Genomic DNA, 24,487 nt, shown 5'->3' on the forward strand with positions numbered 1-24,487 from the left:
TGTGGGGACCCAGAGCAGTCCGCGGGTTCCGCGCCCGCCTGCGTTGCCCTAGGGAAACCACGAGATGGCGCCAGAACCACGCAGAGTAGGGATGCGCCAGGCAGTGGTTTCAAGAAGGAAGGCTCTTGGCGCTGCTCAGGGTCAAGGTGGAGGCACCAGTGTGAGGAGTTCTAGGTAAGGAGTCTGAAGCCAGCCGGGACTACAAAAGCAGAACAAAATATTTTATAGGAAATGAGTGATGCAGGAATGAGTAACCAAAAACTGATGAATGGATAAATCAAACCCAGCATATGAAGCTGATAGGGGAGATGGCTCGGCTCGGCCAGCAAAATGTTCTTCTGGAAGCCCCCAGAACCTGAGTTCTGACCCGGAACCCAGTAAAAAGCTAGCACGTGCCTGGAGTCGCAGCGACTGTGGGACGAGGGGCAGGGCCGGGTGGAAGGGGATGGTGGGGAGGCGCCGTGTTCCTGGCGTTCACAGGCCAGCCTGGGCTACAAGGTGAGTTTCAGGCCAGCCCGGACTACTGAGTGAGGCTGTGTCAAACAAACAAAACTTGTCACCAAAGACTCCCAGAACATGTGAAACGAACGGTAACGCCCAGCCACTTCCATCCCGTGTCTGAACAGTGAAGCCCTCAGCGGGGTTCAGGGTGAGCGACGCTGCTCAAGGCCAGAGAGAAGCTGGCAAGCGTCTGGTCGGGTGGAAAAGTTAAAGGTTGTCATTTAACGGGAAGGACATGTACGTCACACTGAGGCTGACAAGCTAGTTAGGTGTGTTTGCACGTGTGTGTGCCTTTGCTGCATGGGTTGTGCACACGTGTGCCAGTTTGAGGGACTGGGTGAGCTGACTTGCTCACGGCCCTCAGCTTCTCTGCCCCTTGTTTGTTTTCCCCTGGGGGACCCGGCTTCCTCTGCTTCTCCTCACCCAAACACCTCACTAATGGGGCTTTCAGGAGCCCAAGAGCAGCCAATAGCCAGAAGGACTGCGAGCAGCCTGTCATCCTCTCCCTGGGGCTGGCTCATGTTCCCTGGTGACACAGCTCTGCCACAGGCCAGGTCAGGGTCCAAGAAGGCCTGCATGCCCCAGGAGCAGCTCCAGTCTGCCCAGTGCATCCACTGTGAACCTGACAAGAGTGCCCAGGTGGAGTGGCTGGACCGCAGGTCGCAGTGGCCAGTCCTGGCCTGCTGTCTCCTGCTGTCTCCAGGCGACTCTGAGGGGCAGTGGCAGGCTGCAGTGCGCTGGCTGGGGCTGGCCTGGTGCCAGGTGGATCCACTAGGGAAGCGCCCTTTGTTTACAGGAAAAACTCCTCAGTTGCCTAGCAACCACTGGGCAGCCTAGGAAGGGCGGGAGGCTGCGAGCCATTTCTGGGCTGGGCTCCTGGCTACCCTGACTCACTGTGACCTTAAGCAATCTCTCTCTTCCTTCCATCCCCACCCCTCCGTCCATCTGTCCAAGAGAGCTGTGGCCCTATCACACCTTGTCACCTGAGTCACAGGGATCGGGTCTGGCTGCTTAAGTGCTGCTCTGGGGGAATCCAGCCCACAAGGTCTTAGTACTGTCTTGGTGGCATCTGGATGGATGCCACTGAGGTCTTTGCCACCCAGAATGCAACTCGTGTCCCTGTTCTGAGGGGGACAGGGCCAGCCAAATGGCCCCCATCTGGCATGTGGGAGGCGGCCATGGCAGCTGCACATGGCCCCTTCTTGCCCAAAGTGTCTTCCCTTCCTGCGCTCTGCCCTCACGCCCCTGAACTGCCTGGTAGCAGGTACTCAGGGCTGAGAGTACAGAGCAGTGCTCATGCCACGCTTATCCTGTATGACAGTCGGACATGGCCCCAGGAAGGGCTGGGGTTCCCCAAGAGACTCAGCATTTCTTGGCAATCTTCCTGAAGTCTGAGGCTGAGCCCACCCAAATGCCCATACGCTGAGCAGAGAGAAGACAGGTCCTGGAGCCGGAGTGCCTTAGCCATATTCACCCCAGGCACCCTGTGGTGTTCCCTTCAGTTGAGTTTTTGGGGTGCTCAACTCCACCAGTTTGTCTTTTTTGTTTCTTGGGTTTCTTGAAGACTGGGTCTTCAGTAGACCCGAGCTCAGAGTTCTGAGGCTGACCTTGAACTCCTGGCCGCCCAGCCTCCACCACAGCTGGATTATGGGGTTCTGGAGCTGGCGCAGCCTGCTGAGCAAGGCAGTCTTGGCCGGCCCCAGCAGGTTGGAGGGGGCTGCTGTGAGTGACACGCTGTCACTCCTTTCCTGTCCCAGGAGAGCGCTCAGTGGGTCAGGGCGCTTTCCGCCCACCTGGCAACCGGAGTTCAACCCCCAGGGCCGGGACAGCTGCAAGCCGTCCTCCGGCATGTATGCTGTTCTCCCAACCCCCCCAGACACACACACACAGACACACACTAAATACAACAACAACAAAATAACAGCTCCAGGGGCCACACAGCTTGATTTCTGGCAAGAGAAAGAAGCCCTGGGAAGGAGCTATGCAGCGAGGCCACGGTATAGATTAAAGCTTCCACACCTGGAGGTCAGGGTGCTGCAGCTATCCCGAGCTAGCCTCTGCCTCCTAAGCAGCCATTTCTTGCCCCTCTGTGTCAGCCCTAACATCCAGACTGGAAATAAAAACCTTTTGGGATGTATCAATTTAACAGAGCCCCAAGTGCCACCAACCCAAGGGCTAGGTCACTAAGAGCATCAAGGCTGCCCTGGCCGCCGCTCCTCGGCCACTGTGGAGACCTCGGGATTTGAGGCAGGCGGTAGTGCTGTTCCTGGGCCACGTCACCCATGTTTGGCTCCAAAGTGAACTCTTACTGCATTTGAGTGGAGAGCCATGTTTGTGTCAACATGGGTTAAAGTAACGCCCCCCCAGCTGGTCTGGGTGCCCTGAAGTCTCCGCATTGGGGTGACTTCAAGTGCCGGCAAGGGGGGGGTTGGGTAGGGCTGGAGGCCCACAGTGCTCCCGGGGACTGGTCCGCAGAAGTGTCACACAGACATATGAGGACACACGCTGCCCATCTGATGTGGCTCAGTCACTCCCAAGACACTGCCATTTGTCCCTGAAGACGACTTTCTGCTGAGCCGGCCCCCAGGGCCCCGGAAGCCGGGTGACCCCGCTTTCACTGCACCCAGAGCTCAGGTGCACGGTCCCATGAGGGGCCTCTCTGCACTCAGTGCCACCACCCAAAGGGGACTCTTCCCCAGGTCTCCACTGCTCATAACTGGTGCCGGGGCCCCTGCATCTCCTCGGGGCGTCTGACTCAGTCTGATGCGTCCTCTTGATCCTGGCACTGTGTCCCTTCCATCACTGAGATGGCCAGTTCAGGAGGCCTGCTCTCCTGAGACCTGGATGTCCATGCCCCCTCCCCCTCCCAGCCGGCTAGCTCCTTTCTTTGTGGTGACCAGGAGAAAACCACTTCCCAGGCTCAGAGAACCCAGCGCAGGCATGAGGAACCAAACCCTGGAGGGGCCCCTCACAGCTGGGGAGAGGATAGCCCTTCCCCATCCCAGAGGACTCAGTCCCAAGAGCCAGGTATGGTTGCGTCAACCCACCGCTGGGGAGGCCGAGAAGCCAGCCTGGGCTACACAGTGAGAGACCATGTAAAAAAAAAAAATCACCAGTGCTGGGAGCCTTGAGCCAGCCAGAGAGAGGCCGGAGGCTGGAGGAAGGGCCTCAGTTCAAGCCCAACCCTGCTATCTACATGCTGGTTTTCTGCCACCTCCTGCCTCTGAGAGGCTGCAGACTATGGAATCCGGAATCCGCCCCAAGCCTGGGTGGGAGAGCTGCCACAGAACCCTGGAGGTCAGATGTCACGAGGCAAGGAAGGCAACAGGTGGGGGGGGGAAGGTAGAGGATGGCAGGAGAGGAGGGGGGGAGGGGGCAGTGACCTTGCTGTGCTGGCTGCAGGCTGCTCTGTAGGGACGGCCTGCTGTTGACACTAAGCATGAAAGACTGAGGGATTGGAAGCGAGGCGGCTGGGGGGCTGTGGGGCTGTGGGGCTGGCTCAGGTCCTGTCCCCACCCTGCCCTGAAGGAAAACAGCAAGGCAGCCTTCCTGTCACTTGGGAAGTTTCTAGAGCTGAGGTGTGTGCCTGTCATCCTCAGGGGAAGGCCAGGCAGCCGCGGTGGCGGCAGCACACGCCTTTCATCCTAGGAGGCAGAGGCAGGCGGGTCTCTGAGTTCAAGGACAGCCTGGTCCAGGACAGCCAGGGCTACACAGACAGGGCTTGTCTGTCTGGCAAGACAAAACAAACAACAAATGCAGCAGAGAGGAAGCTCTGGGAGTTGATCACGTCACAGAGCTGTGAGGTAACCGAAAGAATGGCTTCAGGAGCCCCGCAGGCCAGGGCACCCATCCTGGAGTCTATAAGCGGCTTCTCAGAGCAATGCCCGCCGTCGGGCACACGCCCGTCACACACGCTTGTGGCGTGCTCCACACCTCCAACCCACCTCGACCTCCACAGGTGCTCACTGGTGACAGAAGAGCGGATGGCCACGGGCGTGCTCGGCCACACTGTGCCCCCGCCACACCCTCCACACGCCACCTGCTGCCACTCCTCTGGCTGTCCCTGTGCTTCTGCCCTGGTCCCATCATCCCTTCCGTTGCACGCTGCACCCTGACCAGGGGAACCAGTGCTGACGGCATCTGGCACAGCCGAGGAGGCGGAGCAGGGTGCCCTGTCCCCATCCCTCCAGCCTGGGTGTGGGCGGGGCGAGCATCTTCTGGGGGCTGACACTGGTGCCAGTGTCACGGCTGCTCACAAGGTCTTGGCTGGGGCCCTCTCTGACGGTGTGATTGCGCCTGGGCCGGGGTCGGGCTCTCTGGACCCCCTCCCCTGCACACTGCATTAAAGCAGAGACAGCAGCCAGCCCTGTGCTTCTGGACTCCCCACCCGGAAGCACGATGACGGAAGGGTCCTTGGAAATCGCGCACACTCACCTGAGTGGCAAAGCAAGCATTTCCGTGGGAAGTTTAAAAACAAAAACCATTAGTTCCAGCGTGGTGGCTCAGCACTTGCCATCAAAGCCCGAGTTCCTGAGAGCCGCACGGTGGAAGGCGGGCACCCGCTCCGGAAAGCTGCCCTCTGACCCACGCAGGCGGGCTGTGTCACAGACACACACAAACGTGCGCATACGTGGGAAAGGTAACATAATTTAAAAAGGTTTAGTGTGGCTGCTCTTGTTTAGGACGGGGGTTTCACATAGCCCAGGCTGTCCCCAACTCAAAATGTAGGTGAGGCTGGGCTTGAACTCCAGGCACTCGGTCTCCACTCCACCTCCCGAGTGCTGGGTGACGGCTGCGCTTCTCACACAACCAGCTGGCCTCCATCTTTGTAGGGCACTGTTACAGTCGGTGAGAAGAGCAACCCTCAAAGTCGAGAAACTTGCTGAAACACTTTTAAATGTCCCAAGACATGAGCTAAGCCACTGGCACAACCGGCGGGGATGGCCACCTAACAAGCCTCCTGAAAAGGGGTGGCGCTGCCACGCAGCTCCCTGGGGACACCGGGGAAGCACGGACACCCAAGTGAACTCAACAGCCTCGTCCCCTGGAACCAGCCCTGCTCAGCACTCGGGATCTGGAGCCCCTGGTGGGGGCAGGGCGTCTGGACAGAGGGCGGCAGATGTGTCAGCAGTCGGAACAGAGCTCAGGCGCGTGTTTACCTCAGCAACGGGCCCTGGTAAATAGTCCCCATCGCTGGCCACAGCGAGGAGTGGGAGGGCGACAGGGCCGATCCTGACCCAGCTGGGACTGGAAAGCGGCCTGGGAGGGGCACCTGTCAGGGACGCGGCCCCCAGCATCTCAGCACGCCCTGCGGGGTCACCCTGCAGTGTCAGACTGGATGCCAGCACCGGGGTCCAGGACCTCGGGGTGAGGGTTCCACTGCCGGCCGGTCCTGAGTGGGAGTGCGGCCGTGGGGGGCTCTGATCCGGCATTCGGGTCACGGTGGAGGCCCCAGAGACACCAGAATTAGATTTTTAAAAAACCCCACCAAACCCCTAACATCGGAGCCAGCGGGACAGAGCTGGGCAACTCTGTGCGCACAGGGACGTGAGCGGCCGCCCCAGTGGAGGCCTGCTACCTGCCAGCCCTGCAGCCCCCACACCATCTAATCAGAAAAAAACACAAGCAGATGCTGGATGGGAACGGGGCGACGGCTACTGGCGCCGCGTGCCCAGCCCTCATTGTTTGCTGAGTAACAACGGTTGCCAGGGGCGACGCAGTCCACTCCTATTTCCAAGCGCCTGTTGCCCAGCAACCAGGAGAATACTTCCCAAACCAAACAATGTCATCCCCGGGGCAACTTCTCTATCTCACGTTAAGCAGATCTAAAATAAAATAATAAATAAATAAAAAAGAAAGCCCTTCCAAATATGTAATCTATTATTTTCAGAGGCCTGAACAGCAAGACAAATAATTTCTTCTCTATAGTAACCGGGAAGGGTGCTCAGCTCACCAGATCTGTTCTGAGGCAGAAGCCCAGGAGCTGAACCAAGGCTGTGCCGGGCCCCCAGGGCTCCGGGACAGGCTGCCACCCTTCCCAGGCTTGGACAGGGAGAAGGATGGACATGAGTTTACACTCAGACAGCAAATCTCACACAATTCTCTAAGCAAAGAAGCGGAGTTTAAACTACTTGAGAAAAGTGTAAGAACAGAGCAGCTGCGGAACGTAGGCATGGGAGGAGCCACCCAGGAAGGTGACTCAGGGTGGCCCCGCCCCAGGGGACTCCAGGGAGGTCAGGGGCCATCATTCTGCAGTCCACCCTCCCAGAAAGAGGCAACTGTGAAGAGGAGTGGGTGACTTCAGAGGCGAGCTGGGCAGGGGGCTCGCGGCACGGCTGGCCTTCAGGCCTTGGGAGGGACGGTAGCCTTGGGAGGGACGGTAGCCCTGGTGGCGTCCCTTGCACCGAGCCTGAAGAGCTTGTTTTCCCGGCAGGGCAGAGGCTCTGAAGCAAGTCTTTCTTACCTGTTAATCTGCTAAGGTGTGAGAGTGCGTCCACTGCCCACATGGAGCTCAGACAACCTGGGAAAGTCTGTTTTCTCCTTCCACTCTGCGGGTCCTGGGGACTGAACTTGGGTCTTTTAGGCTTGGCAGCAAGCGCCTTTACCCATGAACCATCTCTGAAGCCTCTAAAACCGCTTCCGTCAGCCAGAAAGCAGAGAAACCTCCTGGGCCAACACTGGCTCATGCAAGCACACACACCATAGACATGGGTTAATTAAGTGTCCCCGTGGCTCTGGGTGCAGACAGGGTCCTTGTGCAGACATGTTTTTGTTTGTTTGCTTGCTTTTTTTTTTTTTTTTTCTCCTCAAGACAGGGTTTCCCTGCGTAGCCCTGCCTGGTCGGGCACTCACTCTGTAGACCAGGCTGGCCTCGAACTCCTAGAGATCGCCCTGCCTCTGCCTCCTGAGTGCTGGATTAAAGGCGTGCACCATCACCACCCAGCTAGCTGTTCCTCCACAGGGCTTGGCTGCTCAGTGACTGGCTGGTGGGCACTGGGGCGGCAGGTGTCATGGCTGCCCTGGGGACACAGCTGTGCTCTGCACTGGGAAGGGGGCTTTGGAGGTGCAGTGGTGAGGCCCACCCAGAGGAGGCCCACTGCAGGGGTTAGCTCTGTCGTTCTCAGGCTGGGGGCAGTGAGACCCAGGGCGATGGTGCTCGCCGGCAGGCCTGAGGACCTGACCTTGATGTGAGGGAGCCACATGGTAGAAGAACCAAGTCCTGCAAGTTGCCTCCTGACCACACGAGGACCCCGGCATACGCGCACGTGCACACGTGAACAGTAAAAGCAGCGAAACAATAAATGCCTGAATGTCCGCATGCCCTAGGCTTTGCCCTGTGACCGAAACACACACCCTCTGGGCATCTGTCTGTGTGCCGTGGTGCGGCACGGCCCATGTGGAGGCGGACACGGAGCCAGGTGACAGTCACTGAGCGGTAAGGGGCAGAGGGGAAGGCAGCTGGCATAAGGGGCAGGGGCTGGCTGAGATTCAGTTCTCAGAGGGTGGCTGCTGCCTTCCTGGGCAGCGGAGCAAGGACGGCGGGCTGGTGGGGCCCTTCAGCCGAGGGCAAGGGTGCCCCTGGTGGGGTGGCTGCAGTGCAGAGGCCCTGAGGCAGGGCTGTGGCTACCGAGGAGAGCTGACTGGACCAGAAGGTTGCCACAAGTCAACTCAAGGGTTGTAGCTTCTGCTGAGGGTGAAAGTGACCCACTCGCGCTTTAAGCCGGTCGCTGTGGCTGGCCTGACAGGAGGACACAGAGGAGGACAGTGGGGACGCAGGGAGCGGAGCGATGCCAGGGACCAGGGTGGTATAGACCGCTCTCGGGGGCAGTAGCGGCGGGGATGCTATGGGCTGACGCTGCTCTCTGATTGGCTTTAAGGCCAGTTTCCCAGCAGGAGACTATTACCTGGCAGGAGCTGGTTGCCACAGGTCCCAAGGGTGAGCCCACGTGTATCATGTGGCTAAATGGACATAGTGTCACCTGCCCTCTAATGCAGTCTCTCTCTTCTTTTTGGATTTGAGTCCAGAGGTGAGTGTAGCACTCAGACCTCATCGGAAAAGTGTGTGTGTGCGCAGTGGACAGTGGTCAAGGGTGAGAGAGAGACTGAGGAGTCCTCAGCCACAGTCCTCAACCTCCAGAGAGACTGTAGGAACAGGTGAGGCAGGACCAGAGCAAGCGCTGTCTTCTGGAGGAGGCAGGACCCAGCACTTGTGAGCTACAGCTCTGCACTTGCTGCTCAGGATCAGGCCAGTCCACCTGGCAGCAGGGGGGGGCAGGGCTCAGGACCCAGCCTGACTGAGGGGCTGGACAGCCATGGCTTCTGGGGCTCAGGACCCAGCCTGACTGAGGGGCTGGACAGCCACGGCCTCTGTGGCTCAGGACCCAGCCTGACTGAGGGGCTGGACAGCCACGGCCTCTGTGGCTCAGGACCCAGCCTGACTGAGGGGCTGGACAGCCACGGCCTCTGGGAAGGGAGACGCAGCTTTCTTAGGGGTGTGGCTCCTAGTAGGCCCAGCATATCCCAGATGGCCCCATACCCAAGAGTGCACAGACAGGAAAAAAATAAATAAATAAAAAAGAGGACAGTGGGCTTGTAGGGGGTTAGTGTGTAGGAGAGGGAGAGTGTGTAGGGGTGGGTGTGTAGGGGAGGTGTGTAGGGTGTGTGTGTAGGGGTGGTGTGTAGGGGTGTGTAGCGTGAGGAGAGTGTCTCCCTGCCCACACCTCCCCCAGGACGAGCAGGACGCCAGCGTCGGCCTCTGCTGCCCAGGACAGGCTCAGGTCTGTAATGTCTGTTTTTGGCGACTCCATTCCTAGCTCTGTCTTAAGTCAACTCCCAAAGAGGAGCTCAAGACAATTTTGGGAAAATGGAATAAAATGTTCCGGGCCTCTGAAAGGGCAGAGAGAGACGTGGGGATTCTTTGAAATATAATTGGAAAATCCTTTGTTTGTTTGTTTTGATGTTGAGACATAGCGTAGGCGGGCCAAGGATGACCTTGAACTCCTGATCCTCCTGCCGCGACCTCCCAAATGCTGGGATGAGAGGTGCAGTGTATTGCATCCATTACCTTTCTTGTGCTAACTAACCACTTACATTTCATTCACGATTTTATATAGCCATTCGTGGTGGCCTATGACCATATGCCCAGCACTCGGGAGGCACAGGCAGGAGGTCTCTGTGAGCTCGAGGCCAGCCTGATGGCGATGGAGACCGTGGAGCAGACAACTTCCAGGACGGCCAGGGCTATTCGGGGAGACCCTATGTCAAAGAACAATAGTGCTGACATGTGCTCAGGGCTGGGGGCTTGCCCGGCTTGTTGAGGTCCCTGGGCTCAGTTCTCAGGCTCCAGAGCCAAGAGCGACGATGCGGTGACTGACTGGTGACTGCCTCACTCACTTGGGGTTGGAGGCCTCTAACCTGGCTGTTGTCTGCCCAGCCTCCTGCCACCTCTTAATGGCCTGTATGGGTTCTCACCAGATACACTGGTTGCCAGGGCAACCAGACAACCTCATGGCCTCTCCGGCAGCCACCCAGGGAGCTGGCACTTGGCGCTTCTGCTTTGTGGACTGACCTCATTAAGGTCGGTAGTGAGGACGTGAATGCAGGAAGACAGTGGGCCGACCACTGGCAGGCAAACAGCTGGGAGACAGTATGGGACACACCTGGTGCCGATGGGCTCCCGGTCCACAACGGGCAAGGAAAGGCAATTCCCCCGGCGGCAGCAGCTTTCTCACCCAGTGCCTGCTCACCACGAACTGGAAGAAGGGACACCAGCACCCACGGTTCAGGTCATCACAGAACACTTTTGTATGACCCATGTGCCAAGAGGTCTAAGGTCACCCGAAGCACACTGCACTCCAGGAACTACTCAACAAACATCTGCTGTGTGATGTTCCAAGTTCTAAGAACACTGACAGGAAAAGGGCTGGTCCCATCCCAGTCCCCTGTGATGCTCAAGAGAGAGAAGGCAACGCCAAGGTCACAACAGGTCAGATGATAAACATGCTGTACAACAAATAGAAGGCAGAGAAAAGATGGACGAGGATATGATGGAGGAGGAGCTGGAGGGGGAAGATATGAAGGACATGGAGGAGGAATAGAGGGAGGAGGAGATGGAGGAGAAGAAGATGGAGAAGGAGGAGCTGGAGGAGGAGCTGAAGGAGGAAGAGTTAGAGGAGGAGATGGAGGAGGAGATGAAGGAGGAGATGCTGTAGGAGATGAAGGAGATCATGGAGGAGGATACACAAGAAGTCAATGAACTCTTGTTCTCCCACTCATCCTCTCTCTCTTGCTAGCTCCCTGTCTGGATGTGGAGAGAAGCCGCCGTGCCCTTTAACAACACATTTGCAGAGTATAAGCACCCGCCCTGCACAGAACTCTGGCTGGAGGCAAAAGCCAGTACATGGTTCAGGATGGACAGGGACCTGGGCTGCGGGCACACTCTGGTCCTTGGGACTCAGAGGCCCCAGGCAGAGGGGGAGGGCAGGGAAAGTTGCCCTTCGGCTTGGGGTCTGATGTGTATTATAGGACAGAGGGATGGAGAGTCAGGTGACAGGCGAGGCAGGGGAAGCCCAAAGTGTCATCAGGTGACACCCAAGGGCAGCTGCCCCGATGGTGGATGACTGAGTCTGGAACTTGTGTATGAGCCAGGCTAGAGGCTGAATGTAAGGAAGAGGCGAGGGCTTACCTCCTGGAAGCCATGGGGGCCCAGGGACAATGAGGCAAAGGACCTGGAAGGAGAGCACCCTTTCCCAACCAAGGGCACAGAGAAGATGAAAGATTCCAGGAGAGGATGAAGAAGAGAATCAGGTCCACTAGGATATGGACCCAGTGTCAGAGGAGGCAGAGGTCAAGGTCACCTGGTCTTCGGTCCAGCTGGGTGACCTTGGCCAGTGTCTCAGCTCCGGTGCACTGTCTTATGCCGGTGCAGCGCAGGAAGCACAGGTTTGCCCTGGAGACTCACCGTGGCTCAGCACAGAGCAGACACCACTGAACAAGTGACACCATGGAATTCAAATTCAGTGCCCCGTGCCAGAACCCAGCTCATCCACGTCACCTGGCGTGCCCCCGTGCCTTTCTGTTCATGAACAGCAAGGCCCTGATACACACAACCACACACAGCGACTTCAAGACCATCACACTAAGCTCTGAGTCGTCCAGACACAGAGGCCAGAGCGTGGGGACCCCGGCATAGGCTGAGCTAAAGACAGCAGAGCTGCAGGTGCTGGGGCTGGACAGAGAAGAGCTCACAGGGATGGCGCTTCCTTGGAGATCATGGAATGTTCTAGAATTAGTGGTGAAAGACCAAAGAATTGAAAATTTAGTTTTCTGGGGTTATTCAATTAAAGTTTAAAGCACAAGCCTGAATGAAGGCCAGTCAGGTGGAGACACACCCAGCCACCTGCAGGGAGGAACCAGCCTTACTGCATTCTTTTCCTGCCCAACTAGAGATACAGTTGCTAGGAAACCAGCCCAGATGGCAGGAACCCCTTCAAGGGATACCGTCTCCTGGCAACCCACCCAGGTGGCCAGGCCAGAACCGTTTATGGACTTGGCTTCTAAAGTCAATTTCCCTTAGCCAGTCGTGTAACACCAACGCTTGGACTTCCCCGCTTGTGGTTTTGCCCTCTAAAAGCCTTGTTCCCCTAGACCGCCTCACCGCATACCTCTGTTTCCACAGGGATCTTTTGACCTGGGCTCAAGATCGTATTCAATAAACCCTCATGTGTTTGCAGTGGAGTCGATTCCTGGTGGTCTTTGGGGGTCTCATGAACTCGGCGTGACGGTGGTGATCACTTTGTGAGTATATAGAAGTGTAATGAGCAATACATTTCAATAATATTTCAAATGGGTGAAAGTTGTGGCATGTAAAATATAATTCAATAAATCTGTTTTTTTGTGTTACATTTTGTGTGTACATGTGTGTGCTTCCATGTCACGGTGCACATGTAGACATCACAGGACAACTTGACCGCTGCTCTACTTCCACCAGGACGATCCTGGGACTGAACTGGGTAGTCAGGCGTGTGGCAAGCCCTGGTCCATTGAGACTGGCTTTGATAAATTTGCTTTGAAAATGTTCACATGCTCCAGGTATGGTGGTCCACGCCTTTAATCCCAGTATTCACGAGGCAAAGGTTTTCAGGAAAATCTTTATGAGTTCCGGACCGGCCTGGTCTACTGAGAGCTCCAGGACAGCTGGGACTACATAGTGAGTCCCTGTCTCAGGAAAGCTAAAAAAGGAGTTTTATGAATTAGTGGAGATTAAACGCAGAGCTTTGAGAATGCTAGGCAGCGCTCCACCCCATCACACCCTCAGCCCCTCACTGGGGGCTTCTAGCTAGGGCTACATCCCTGACCACGCCCCCTCTCGGGACAAGGTTTCTTTGTGCAGCCTTGGCTGTCCTCGACTCACTCTGTAGACCAGGCCGACATCAAACTCATGGAGATCCACCTGCCTCTGCCTCCCCCAGTGCTGGGATTAAAGACTCGTGCCATCACTGCCCGACTCTCCTTTTTTATCAGGAAACAGCATCTAACCGAACTGCCCAGGCTGGGCTTTAACTTTCAGTCCCTCTGCCTCAGACTCCCAGTGGTGCTACGAGAGCTTCAGCAGGCTGCGGCCTGTCTCTAGAAGTCCGGCGGGAATCCTAGCATCCAGCGGGGCAGCTGACGGAGGCCGCCCTTGTTGAATGGAGAGTGAGGTAATTAATCACGAACTCAAGTGGAAACAGCAGCATCTACCTACGGCTTTTACTGTAGGTAATTACACTCGCGGTAAAACCATCACAGCGCACATTAGCAGGCTTAACAATTCAGTGTTAATTGCCTGATTGTATTTCAAATGTCTCTCGAAAATTAAATAATTTGGGCGCACAGTAACCTTTATTTAAAGAGGTCCATAGGAGGTAGGCAGAGCTTCCGGGGTGGTGAGGCACGCCTGTCACCCCAGCATCTAAAAGCAGAGAGAGGGGCAGGAGGATCACAGTAAGACCCTGTCACAGAACAAAACAAGACCCAGAGAGGGCGCGGAGAAGGGGTGCTGCGGAGCCTGAGGCCCTGCGTTCGCCCTCGGGGTCGTTGGGTGGGGGGAGACTGGGTTCCTGCCCCCGTCCCTGCCCACCTCACACACGTGCACGCGCACACACAGAAATGAGTGGAATAAGAACTTTGAAGGTGAACACTGCGTTATGTGGATTTTTCTTTCCATTTGTTTTAAATAAAAGATGGAACAAACGTTGAGGAATACCCAAATAAGAAGAAAAGGGATGGGTGGCATCACCTATGATCAAGAGACAATGGGGCATGAAAAGGAAGAGTGAAAATCCTTCCGACTTGGCAGCAATGAACCGGGAGACCAAACTAGCCCAGGAGGCTTTGCTTTTGCGGGGGGGGGGGGGGGGAGGTCCCCGTAGGAGGGAGGGGGGGTGGGAGGGAGGGTTCTTTTAGAAAGGCCGAGCAACACTGCCAAACACTTGCTTCAGCAAGGCCCATAAATAGGCCAGCCCGAGGGGCATGAATGGCAGCAGAGAGCCGGAGGGCGGGACTGCACGACGTGGAATCCGTAGCCAGCCGAGGCCGAGGTCTGGGGGCCCAGGGAAACGCAGCCAATTCTCAGCCCGCGTTACCACTGGAGTGGGCGCGGCGTGGGGGGTGGGGTGGGGCCTGGCAGTTTCTGGACGGTCCTACAAGTTTCTGGAAGATTCTAAAAGCTTCTGGACTATATATGGGGAGGCAGAAGTGAAGTTATTTGATGTTAGTCACTGGGGGTTCTGTTCCCAACAGCTAGTCTAAAGAGAGAGAAGGCAAACTAGAGCAGGACGCAGGGAACCGGCCAGAGGCCGCACCGGGGCGGCGGGTGGTGACCCCGCGGGGACTGGCAGGCGCTGGGACGGGCGCTCCGTAGGCTGTATCTGGGCTGCAGGACAGCAGACGGCACCTGCTTCGGAGCGGGGAGGGACAGGAAGCCGGCTGCTCCCGAGCCCTGCGTAGTCAAGGCAACAAGCGCGGACTTGAGGCCGCGGAACCAGCCTGGCAGGGGCGCCGGGGTGCAGATCCCGGTGAGGAATGTGGCTGTGTCAGACCCAGCGCGGACGGCCAGGCGTGGCTCGGGGAGGGGCCCCGCGGGGCTCTAGAACCTTCTCTGGCGCCTTCGGGATGGAGGGCGGCCTCAAAGCGTGCGTGCTGCCGGAGAGGGCGCAAGCTTTCGCCACACGGCCACAGGGCTCGTTAGCTGACGTTCTGGAACATTTTGAAGGTTTCAAGACCCTGCAGGGAGGCCACGAATGGGCCAAGGACGGGAGGGCAGTGCGCACGCGTGGGCGGTGAGCGTGGAGGTGGCCGCGAGGGCCGTGGGAGAAGGCGCCTCCTGATCCAGAGCTGGGGGGACCCCGGGGCACATCTGCACAGCGGAAGCGGGGGAAAGCGCCAGCCGCGGACCCGAGAAAAGACGACGGGGGCTGCCGGGGGCGCCCGCTTTCCATGCAAAACGACGACGGCGGTGTTCGATCAGGACTGCTGACGCGCTTCCAACCTTGAGGACGTCGGCTCAGAGAAAGACCCAGACTGCGAAGGCCATGGGGTGGGGGGTCGGGACACGTGTCCAGAGCAGGAGAGCCAGCAGCCGAGAGTGGAGTCGTGGGTGCCGCGGAGTGGGGTGGCGGGCTGAGAGGGGCTGTCCAGGAGATGGGGTTTCTCTGAGAGATGGGATGTTCTGGGGTTAGGTGATACCACACAACTTTGTGAGTGTTCAAAAGCTACTCGACGGTGCTGGTTGGGGCTGAACCTTGGTGGGTAGAGTGCCAGCTTAGGGTAGAACACACCAGCCCTCCCAGCACTCAGGAGGCAGAGACAGGAGTTCAAGGTCAGCGTCCATTGAGTAGAGACCTTGAAACCAGCCTGGAACGCTGAGACCCGGTGGGGAGGAAAGGCCTGGCAGGCAGGGAGGATGCTTCTGCTGGGCGTGGCTCAGAAATTACCCGGGTCCCGAACGCTGGTCCGAGCTCCTGAGCCCGCTTTGCCGGACAGTCGGCACTGATCGGCAGCCTGCTCTACAAATCCAGCCACCCGCTGCTGCGGGTTTTCACATTTTTTTTTTCCAGTGGTTGGACGGCATCAAAAATCAAAATATTTTCTGCCAAGATCAAAGGAAAGGAAACTCACAGTTTAGCATCAGCAAATAAAGTTTTATTGGCACATGGCCCTGGCCACGCCTTCACACATACCGCCAGCCTATTCCGGCCTCCTTGAAGACACCACACTCTGTGGCTGCCTCTGCCCAAGAACACCAGGCCTTTGAGCCAATGTGCAGAAATACTTATAGAGCAGTCTCCTAAACAGGGCACTGTGCTGCCTGTGGTGGGTCATGTCCGTCAACCACGCACTCCAGGGGCTGAAGCAGGAGGATGGATGGGAGTGGGAAGCTACCTACCCTGGGCATCCTAGTGAGAGAAAAAAAAATTCTTCCACCATGGTGAGCGGCCTAAGAGACAGAGGACCACAAGGTTAGCCTCGGGTACTTGGAGTTCCTGTATCCAAATGGCCGTAAATGCCTCATCCAAGACTCGGAACATCCCGAACAGCATGGAAGGACCTTAAGAGGCCAGACCAACAAGATGTCGGGATTAATGAGGCACAGCCTGGTTACCCAACAGCCCACCGCACAGAGGAAACAATCGGCAATAGCCTCCTATCCTTGTACCTCCTGGGGTTTTGTTTGTTTATTGGCCGTATTGAGGACAGACGGAACTCAAGGCCTCACAGACCAGGTAGACACCTTGCTGAGCCACGCCCCCAGCCCTCACTGGGGAATCCTGGGAGGGAGGGGGCTCTCCTTCTGAACTAAACTCAACCCTCTCTTTAGCTGGTTTATAATGTGAGATTCTGAGGCTGTGGCCCATGGGTAGAGAAGCTGTTAGTACGTAAGTGACCGTGACCTTGGGTTCCTTCCCAAGCACAGATCTGCGTGGGTGGGGCGGTGCACACCTAGCTCCTGGGAGGCGGAAGCAGCCTTCAGGGTCATCCCCAGCAATGTGAGTTGGAGGTCAACCTTGGGCTACACGATACAGAATACACAAATACAAGAAAAACATAGAATACAGCTGGGCCCGGTGACACAGGCCTGTAATCCCAGCACATGGGGAGGCAGAGGCAGGCAGAGCTCTGTGAGTTCAAGGCCAGCCTGATCTACAAAGTGAATCCAAGACAGGCAAGGCTACACAGAGAGACCCTGTCTTGAAAAACCTGTCTTAAAGGCAACTCTTGGGCTGCAGTCTGACTCAGGAGGGAACACTCGGGATGCCTGGGGTTTGAACCTCAGCTCTGTAATGGAACAGCAAGACCAGGCCATCCAGGCAATTTTACCCCTTTCCAGCACCATCAATATTAACATTTAGTATCTATTTTTGTTTCACAATAGACATTTGTTCATCAGGGAGTCACCTGGACTGGGGGTGGGGGCTCTGTGTGCCTAGCACCCCATGACCCATGTTCCTAGGGAGAGCTGAGAGACAGGCAATCTCCGGTGTTGCTGCTCCTTCTGGAAGCTGCTGAGGGAACACACAGATCCTTGGGTGCAGGGGCAAGGTCTGGTGGAAAATGACAGAAATTTACACAGCTCTCTTCAATTGGCGCCGCCTGGGGTCAGGACCGGCTTCTGGAATGACCCTGCATCGCCTAGACAGTTCACACGTTGCTGGAGCACACCAAAACCTGGTTTTCAAAGACAGGGACACAGGCCTGCGAGAGGGCTTTGGGGTAAAGGTGCTTGCTGCTAGGCCTGAGCCCTGAGTTCCAGTCCTCGCTCCCACATGATGGCGGAAGAGACCTCACTTCCACAAGCTGTCCTCCGACCTCCACACACAGACACCAAACAGAAATTTAAAAACGAAATAAAGCATTATAATTCCAAGAGATAATCAAAAGAGAAAGATGTAATAAAGAAATAAAATTACAACACGGAGAGTTTCCTCCCAGCTTCTTTTTCCTCGAAGTCAAAAGAAAAGTTTCTCCACCTTAGGGATGGAGGGGTGGTGGGACAGACAGATGACAGAGCTGCTCTATCTGCTGATGGTCTGCCTTTGTCCCTGCTCCTTTTTAAACATAGCGAAACCTCTGGAAACTTCCAGACAAGACCAAGCGCCAAATCTGAGCACTGCCGTTGGCCAAAACAGCACTCCGCGCTCACCACCCTCCACTTATACCGAGCCCTTCGAAGGCAAAGGCGCAGGCTGCACGTTCACACCAGGACGTCACGCCAGCTATGAGACCCTGGAGCTTTCTGGAAAAAGCACTGCAGTTTTGACCACGCCACAGGCCGAAGAGGCCCTGCGGCCTGAGCATGCGCATGGTGCGGGTGCAGCGGAAGGTCAGCAATAAAAGGTACTAGGGTTAGAATAAATAAAACACTAGGGTTAGAAGGAGCCCTGACTCCGCCTCGCCCCCCTAGCTTCTGGTGCGCATGTGCAATTGAAGAGCCTACTCTCTACAAGAGCGCAGAAGGGAGTGGGGCAAAGACTACAGCGGCCAGGGAAGAAAGTGGGTAAGTACAAGGGTTGGTTCCAGACTGGCAGTCACCAGAGGAGCATTAACAGACTCCAGACTTTTTCCCTGACCTGAGATTGCTGGGGGCGCCATGTTTGCCCTACGCCGCTCAGTTAAATTAAGCTAGGAGCATGGTTTGACACCGTCGGAGCCGTGAAGAAGCGGTGGGACAAATTTTTTAATGTTTTAAAAATTATTTACCCAGTTATATTTATTTATTTGTTTGTTTGTTTTAGTTTTTGAGGCAGGGTTTCTCTGTGTAACAGCCCTGGCTGTCCTGGACTCTCTTTGTAGACCAGGCTGGCCTGGAACTCTGCTGCCTGTGTGCTGGGATTACAAGTGTGCACCACCGCGCTCAGTCAGGGTGGAAGATTTTCAAGGCAGCCTGCAGATGAACAGCCTGGGGATGAGCAGCCTGCGGACTAACTGCACAGTTTGCACAACACAGGCTCCTGGAGCGCAAGCCAGACTCTTGCTGGGGTTGCTGCTGGTGGCCAGGGGTTACCACCTGATGGGTTCTCCAGCACCCTCTGCCCTTAGCTTTCCACAGGCTGGAACATAAGTAGCCTGCCGATTTAAGGACCGCGGAAGATGGCTGGTTGAGCACAAAGTATTTGCTGAATGAACACTGGCTCAAGAAAACTGTACAGAAAACAAAAGCCCGAGGGAGCATTCTTTAAAAATTAGGATAAAAAAGTGTATCAAATCAGAAGCGCTCTTACTTCTTTGCTGTCCTGTGAGCCTGAAAGTCCAATGCAATTCTGATCTGCTAGTGGCCTCCAGAGAGGCAGGAAGGACCAGCGCTGACACCGTGAGGCCGGCACACATCTCTGCAAACTTCTTCCAAGACCTCAGCCCCACAAACAGAGCGTATTCTGGGCAATGTGGGGTGTTTCCCGGAGGTCAACAGCTTGCGGGGACCACGGCAGCAGGGTTAGGCAGATCCTGATAAGGACTTTGGAGGTCAGTTGTGACTTCCACAGTGAGCCAGAACTGAGGCTGTGAGCCGCTGCCTCGTCTTTTCCGCACACAGCCCCTTCCCCTCCTGACATTTATCTGCTTTGATCATTCCTATTTTCTTGGCGTTCAGTCCTACCAGCTCCTCCTCTGCCATCTCAGCCTCTACTCAGCTCCCTCCACCTCTGAGGCTTTAGTTCAAGGTGATCACAATGTCCAGGGGTGGAAACAGTGGCAGAGAATGTGGGTGAGAGGGTGGGTGGTGGGAGGTGGTGGTGATGGGGAAGGAAGGATGGATGGATGGATGAGTGGATAGATGGATGGGTGGGTGGGTGGATGGATGGATGGGTGGGTAGATGGATGGATGGGTGTGTGGGTGGATGGATGGATGGGTGGGTAGATGGGTGGGTGGGTGGATGGATGGATGGGTGGATGGGTGGGTAGCTAGATGGGTGAGTGGATGGATGGGTGGATGAGTGGGTGGATGGATGGGTGAGTGGATGGGTGGGTAGATAGATGGGTGAGTGGATGGATGGGTGGATGAGTGGGTGGATGGATGGGTGGGTGGGTGGATGGATGGATGGGTGGGTGGGTGGATGGATGGATGGGTGGGTGGGTAGATAGATGGGTGAGTGGATGGATGGGTGGATGAGTGGGTGGATGGATGGGTGGGTGGGTGGGTGGATGGATGGATGGATGGGTGGGTGGATGGATGGATGGGTGGGTGGGTGGATGGATGGGTGGGTGGGTGGATGGATGGGTGGGTGGGTGGATGGGTGGGTAGATAGATGGGTGAGTGGATGGATGGGTGGATGAGTGGGTGGATGGATGGATGGGTGGGTGGGTGAATGGATGGTTGGATAAATGTATGGATGGGTGGATGAATGGGTGGGTGGGTGGGTGGGTGGATGGATGGATGGAAGGATGGATTGTTGGGTAGGTGGATGGGTGGATGGTTTGATGGTTGGGTGGGTGGGTGAGCTGATCAACGGGTAGGTAGGTGGATGGGTGGATAGATGGGTGGATAGATAATAGGCACAATATAGTCCATACACACACACAGACAGACAGACACACACACACACACACACACACACACACACGCTTAAGTGTTATGGAATGAAGAAAATTCTGATACCTGATCTAGCCCTATCAGGGTTCACTAAGGAACAGAGCTGATAGGAACACAGAGAGATGAGATTATGACTGTGGCTCATGAGCTGCAGTGTGAGTGTCCCAACAGTGGCTGTCTGCTGATGGAAAGGCAGAGGTGGCTGTTCCATCCACGAGACCGACCATCTCAGTAATCCATCTAATGCAGGAGTTCAGGGAGGTTCTAGAGAGCTGCCAGATTTAAGTCCACGTTGGGATTCCAGAAGAAGTGGGTTCTAACACCATCTTGGAACGGCTCAGGATAGACAAACTTGCCCGTGAGAGAGAGGGTAAGCGGCAGGAAGCACACAGTCCTTTCCTGTGGTGCTACCTGGGGTGTGGCCCAAGTCTAGGCTGGGCCTTCCCACCTCAAATGATGCAACCAAGAAAACTCCCACAGGTGCGCCCCGCTGCTGGGGTTTTGGGGTTCCTGATGCTGTGGAGTTGACAACCAAGATGAGCGGTCACCCTGGCAAAGAGGGCCTCGAGGACACAGTGCTCATGTAAATGAGCCAGACACAAAAGGCAACAGATCCAGGAAGCCCGTTCCAGTCAGATCCACAGAGCAGGAGCTGGATGGCGGAGAAGCAGAAGCCGGATGGTGGCACCAGGGCCTGCATGTCAGTGCTGAGTGACAGCAGAACTTTCATGTGGGAGGAGGTGGGGAAGCTCTCTAGAAGGCTGCATGGCCACAGAGATGGTCCAGGTGTGCTGCGGGGACAGAGGCCAGCTACACCTCCGCTTCCTCCATCCTTGTCTTCCTCTCGCTCTCCCCTGTCCTGGAACCCCATCCACATCAACACACATCCTGAGGGCCCTCATCCGATGGATGCCCCACCCAGATCCCTACTTTACTGCTGTCCCCTCAGTGTCCCAAGCACACAGCTGGCTTCATGGCCCTGTTGGCTCCCAACCCAGAGCCCTGAGGTCACTGAATTGCCAGGCCTTGCCCTGAAGCCAGACGCCTGGAAAGGCCAGTGCCTTCAGGTCTGGGGTGCTGCGGTGAGCACCCAGGCCCCGGAGAGCCCTTTAGGAAAGGCACTTGGGTCCTTATCAGTTCTCCCAGGGCAGCCACAAGAAGTGCTGACCCCAGAGGCCTCCAGGCCAGCAAGATAGGAGACGGGGAGGGCCAGGCAGACATAATGAAGGCCAAATGGTCACATTCTTCCTTGTCACAGATGCTCATCTCTGTCACTGCTTTGAACATGGAAGGTTTGGGGTCCCAGAGTTCGGTGGATAGAACAATTATCTGTCATGTAAGGAGCCCTAGGTTCCATGCCCAGCATTGTCTAAACGGGGATGGAGACACATGCCTGTGGTCCCAGCACTCTGTAGGTGACAGCAGAATGAGCAGGAAGAATGTAGGGTCATCCTTGGCTACATAGCAAGCCTGAGGCCAACCTGGTATACAGGAGCCCTGCCCCGACCCACTCATGAAAATAACTGCCGTCCCGCCCTGGTTCTGCCATCGAGCCTCACCTCCCGTCTGGCTGTGCAGTGGGCCACCAGTAGCTTCTGGAAGAGTCCTGAAAACATGGCATGTCCCTTCTCCTCGTTAGCCTCTGTGGCTACCCTGAAGTTCGATAAAGCCCTGGCCCTTAGCAGAATGCCCTCTGCACCCTGAGGGGATGCTGTCTGCTCTTCTGGCTGGCCCTGCCCGTCACAGGAGGGTACTCGGTTAGTGGGGGACTGCCTGGCGTCTGGTGTGCCTGTGACATGGCAGCCCTTCCCAGAGGTGGCTCAACACCCTCATCTCAGCCCTGCCTACTCTTCTGCGTGGCTCCACCCCCGGCCTTACCTCCCTCCAGTCACCAGGTAGCAGCCAGCCCCTGTCTCTGCGCTGCATATGCCCAGTGGATCCCACACAGCACTCTACCCTGGGCCTTTGCACTTCCTGAGTCTGAGAACCTGAGCTTCGTTACCTTTAATAATGTCAGGCCACAAGGCATCCATGTATCTTAGGGGTGAGGTCTCATGTAGCCCAGGCTGTCCTTGAACTCATTATGTAACCAAAGATGATCTTGAACCCCAATCCTTCTGCCTCTGCCTCCCATGGGCTGGGTGCCTCCACACCTGGTTTTTGGCCCTCCTGTGCTGGGGACAGAACCCAGGACTGTGTGGATGCCAGGCCAGTGCCGTCCCTAGCGAGCCCCAGCCCACCCCCCTACCTCTTTGTAAGTTTAATCAATCTGTGTGTATGGATGTTTTGCTGCTTCTGTGTCTTTCTGGATGCCTGTGCCATGGCGGTCAGAGGAGGGCATCAGAGCCGCTGGAGCTGGAGTTGGAGAGCTGTGTATGACCTGGAACGGAACCCAGGTCCTCTGCAGGACCGGTGGGTGTCTCAGCCCCCAGCCGCCTCTCCAGCTCCACTCTACTTGCTTCTGTTGTTTTCAAGGCAGAGTCCCACTCCATAGCTCTGGCTGTCCTGGAACTCGCTCTGTAGACCAGGGTGGCCTTGAACTCTATTTCTAATGTCTGTATAATGCTTCCACAGTTACTTGCTGAGTCCCAGCAGCAGAAATCTCTGGGTCTATAGGGAGGAGAGGTCAGTCAGCCATTATGGCAGGAAATCATAGGATTCACTGAGGCCTAAAAGAAGCCACAGTTGGCAGGGTGCTGGGCAGGGCAGTAGAACCTGCCAGGCTCACACCTCATACGACAGGAATGTGGCTGTAAGAAAGGGCTGAGGTGCACAGGGCTGGGTCCCTGCTCCCAGGGCCGAGTTCAAGTCCTGACAGGCCAGCCAGCCCGCTTGCAATGGCTTCCTTCCAGGTACCACAGGTTCTGGAAGCCAACCTCACACGGCAAAGCTCACGGTCACCATAGGGCTCGAGGCAGGGGGACGCTCCCCGTCGGCAGTGAGCCTTAGACTCCAGCGGCTTTCTTTTGAAGCTGGGGTCAGGGTCAGAGCACTTGCCTGGCATGTGTAGGGTCCTGAGCCCACCCCCCTCACTGCAGAATAATGTGAAATATGCACACACGGCACTGGGCACAGACAGCCTGGAGACAGGGGCACTCAACAGTCAGCTTCCAGAAGGGGGCAAATGGCGTTTGCAGGGCTGTGGTGTCCCGGATGCCCCTGACAGCCTCACAGAGAGCCCAGCTGAGGCTCACTAAAGCACGAGTAAGGAATGACAGCACTTGTGGGACACTGGGGAGCCAGACTTGCAACCAGACTTGGCCACCCCAGGCTTCAGGTATTGGGAACAATCTGTACCTAGAAGAAAGGCTTCTTGGGTAGGGAACCTTAGTGCAAAGGGGGGGGGGGCTGGGCAGGGCCACCGCCCCCAGCTTCATGTTCCCAGAAAGGCAGGAGCATCTGTCTCCCTCAGTGACTTCTCTAGAAGTGGCACCTGCCTACCACCTATCAGCACAGCAGCTGGGGAGAAGGATCATGGCGCAAGGTCAGTGATACATGAGACCCGGTCTCAAACTACAAAAATAACTAATAAAAATGTCATTTGTTGAGAGAAGACCATGAGTCATGTAGGTGGCCCAGTTCATCTCCACCTTCCAACACACATGCTACCTAACCATTTTGTCATTTTTACACTCACCCACCCACCCATCCAACCCATCCATCAGTCATCCACCCATCCATTCATCCCCGTCCATTTATCCCCATCCATCCATCCATCCATCTATCCACCCACCCACCCATCCATCCATCTATCCATACATACATGCCCCATTCATCCATCCACCAGCCTATACATCTGTCCATTCATGCATTCATCTATCTACCTATCTGTCCATTCACCTGTCTGTCTGTCCATCCATCCATCCACTCACACACCCACATACTAACTCAGGACATGGGTGGCGGAGCCATCCACATAGTACTGGCATTCCAGTAAAGGATCACAAGGACTTGAGCAGCACACAGACCCACTGTCCTTTCAACAACCCTGACAACTAGGAAGCCTGGGCACCGGAACTCCCGTGCTCACACTCCCTTCCCTTACGTGGTTCGGCCTCCCTTGGTGGAAAAGGAACCACAGCTGACGCGAAGTGACTTATCACTGCTCTCCACTTCATTTCTCCGGAATATTCAGAATCGGGGCAGAAACCAGGGCTGCGCTCACTTCAGCTCCAAAGCAGCCAGGACAGGCAGATGTGGCGCTGCCCCGCCCACTCCTGCAGTTTGCTGAGGCCTGCATCCTCCAGATAGGCCGCCTGCCTTCTAGAAGCTTTCACATCACACAAGCACACAGGGGAGGGCTGCATTATCGAAACAGACAGCTTCGGTTAGGTGAAAAGAAACAGGTGGGATTCGGGAGGCAGGAGCAGGTGGATCTCTGAGTCTGAGGCCAGCCTGGTCTACAGACGGAGTTCCAGG

The 24,487-nt window shown here is 56.3% G+C and overlaps 1 protein-coding gene across 2 annotated transcripts in view; it reads right to left on the reverse strand.

The window, feature by feature from the left end:
* The window catches only part of Rfx2 (regulatory factor X2), a 54,650-nt gene that overhangs the window by 27,260 nt on the left and 2,903 nt on the right, over positions 1-24,487 (reverse strand). The gene's annotated exons all lie outside the window — the stretch shown is intronic.

Source organism: Meriones unguiculatus, chromosome 17 (genome assembly GCF_030254825.1).
Source record: "Meriones unguiculatus strain TT.TT164.6M chromosome 17, Bangor_MerUng_6.1, whole genome shotgun sequence".
Taxonomy (NCBI): domain Eukaryota; kingdom Metazoa; phylum Chordata; class Mammalia; order Rodentia; family Muridae; genus Meriones; species Meriones unguiculatus.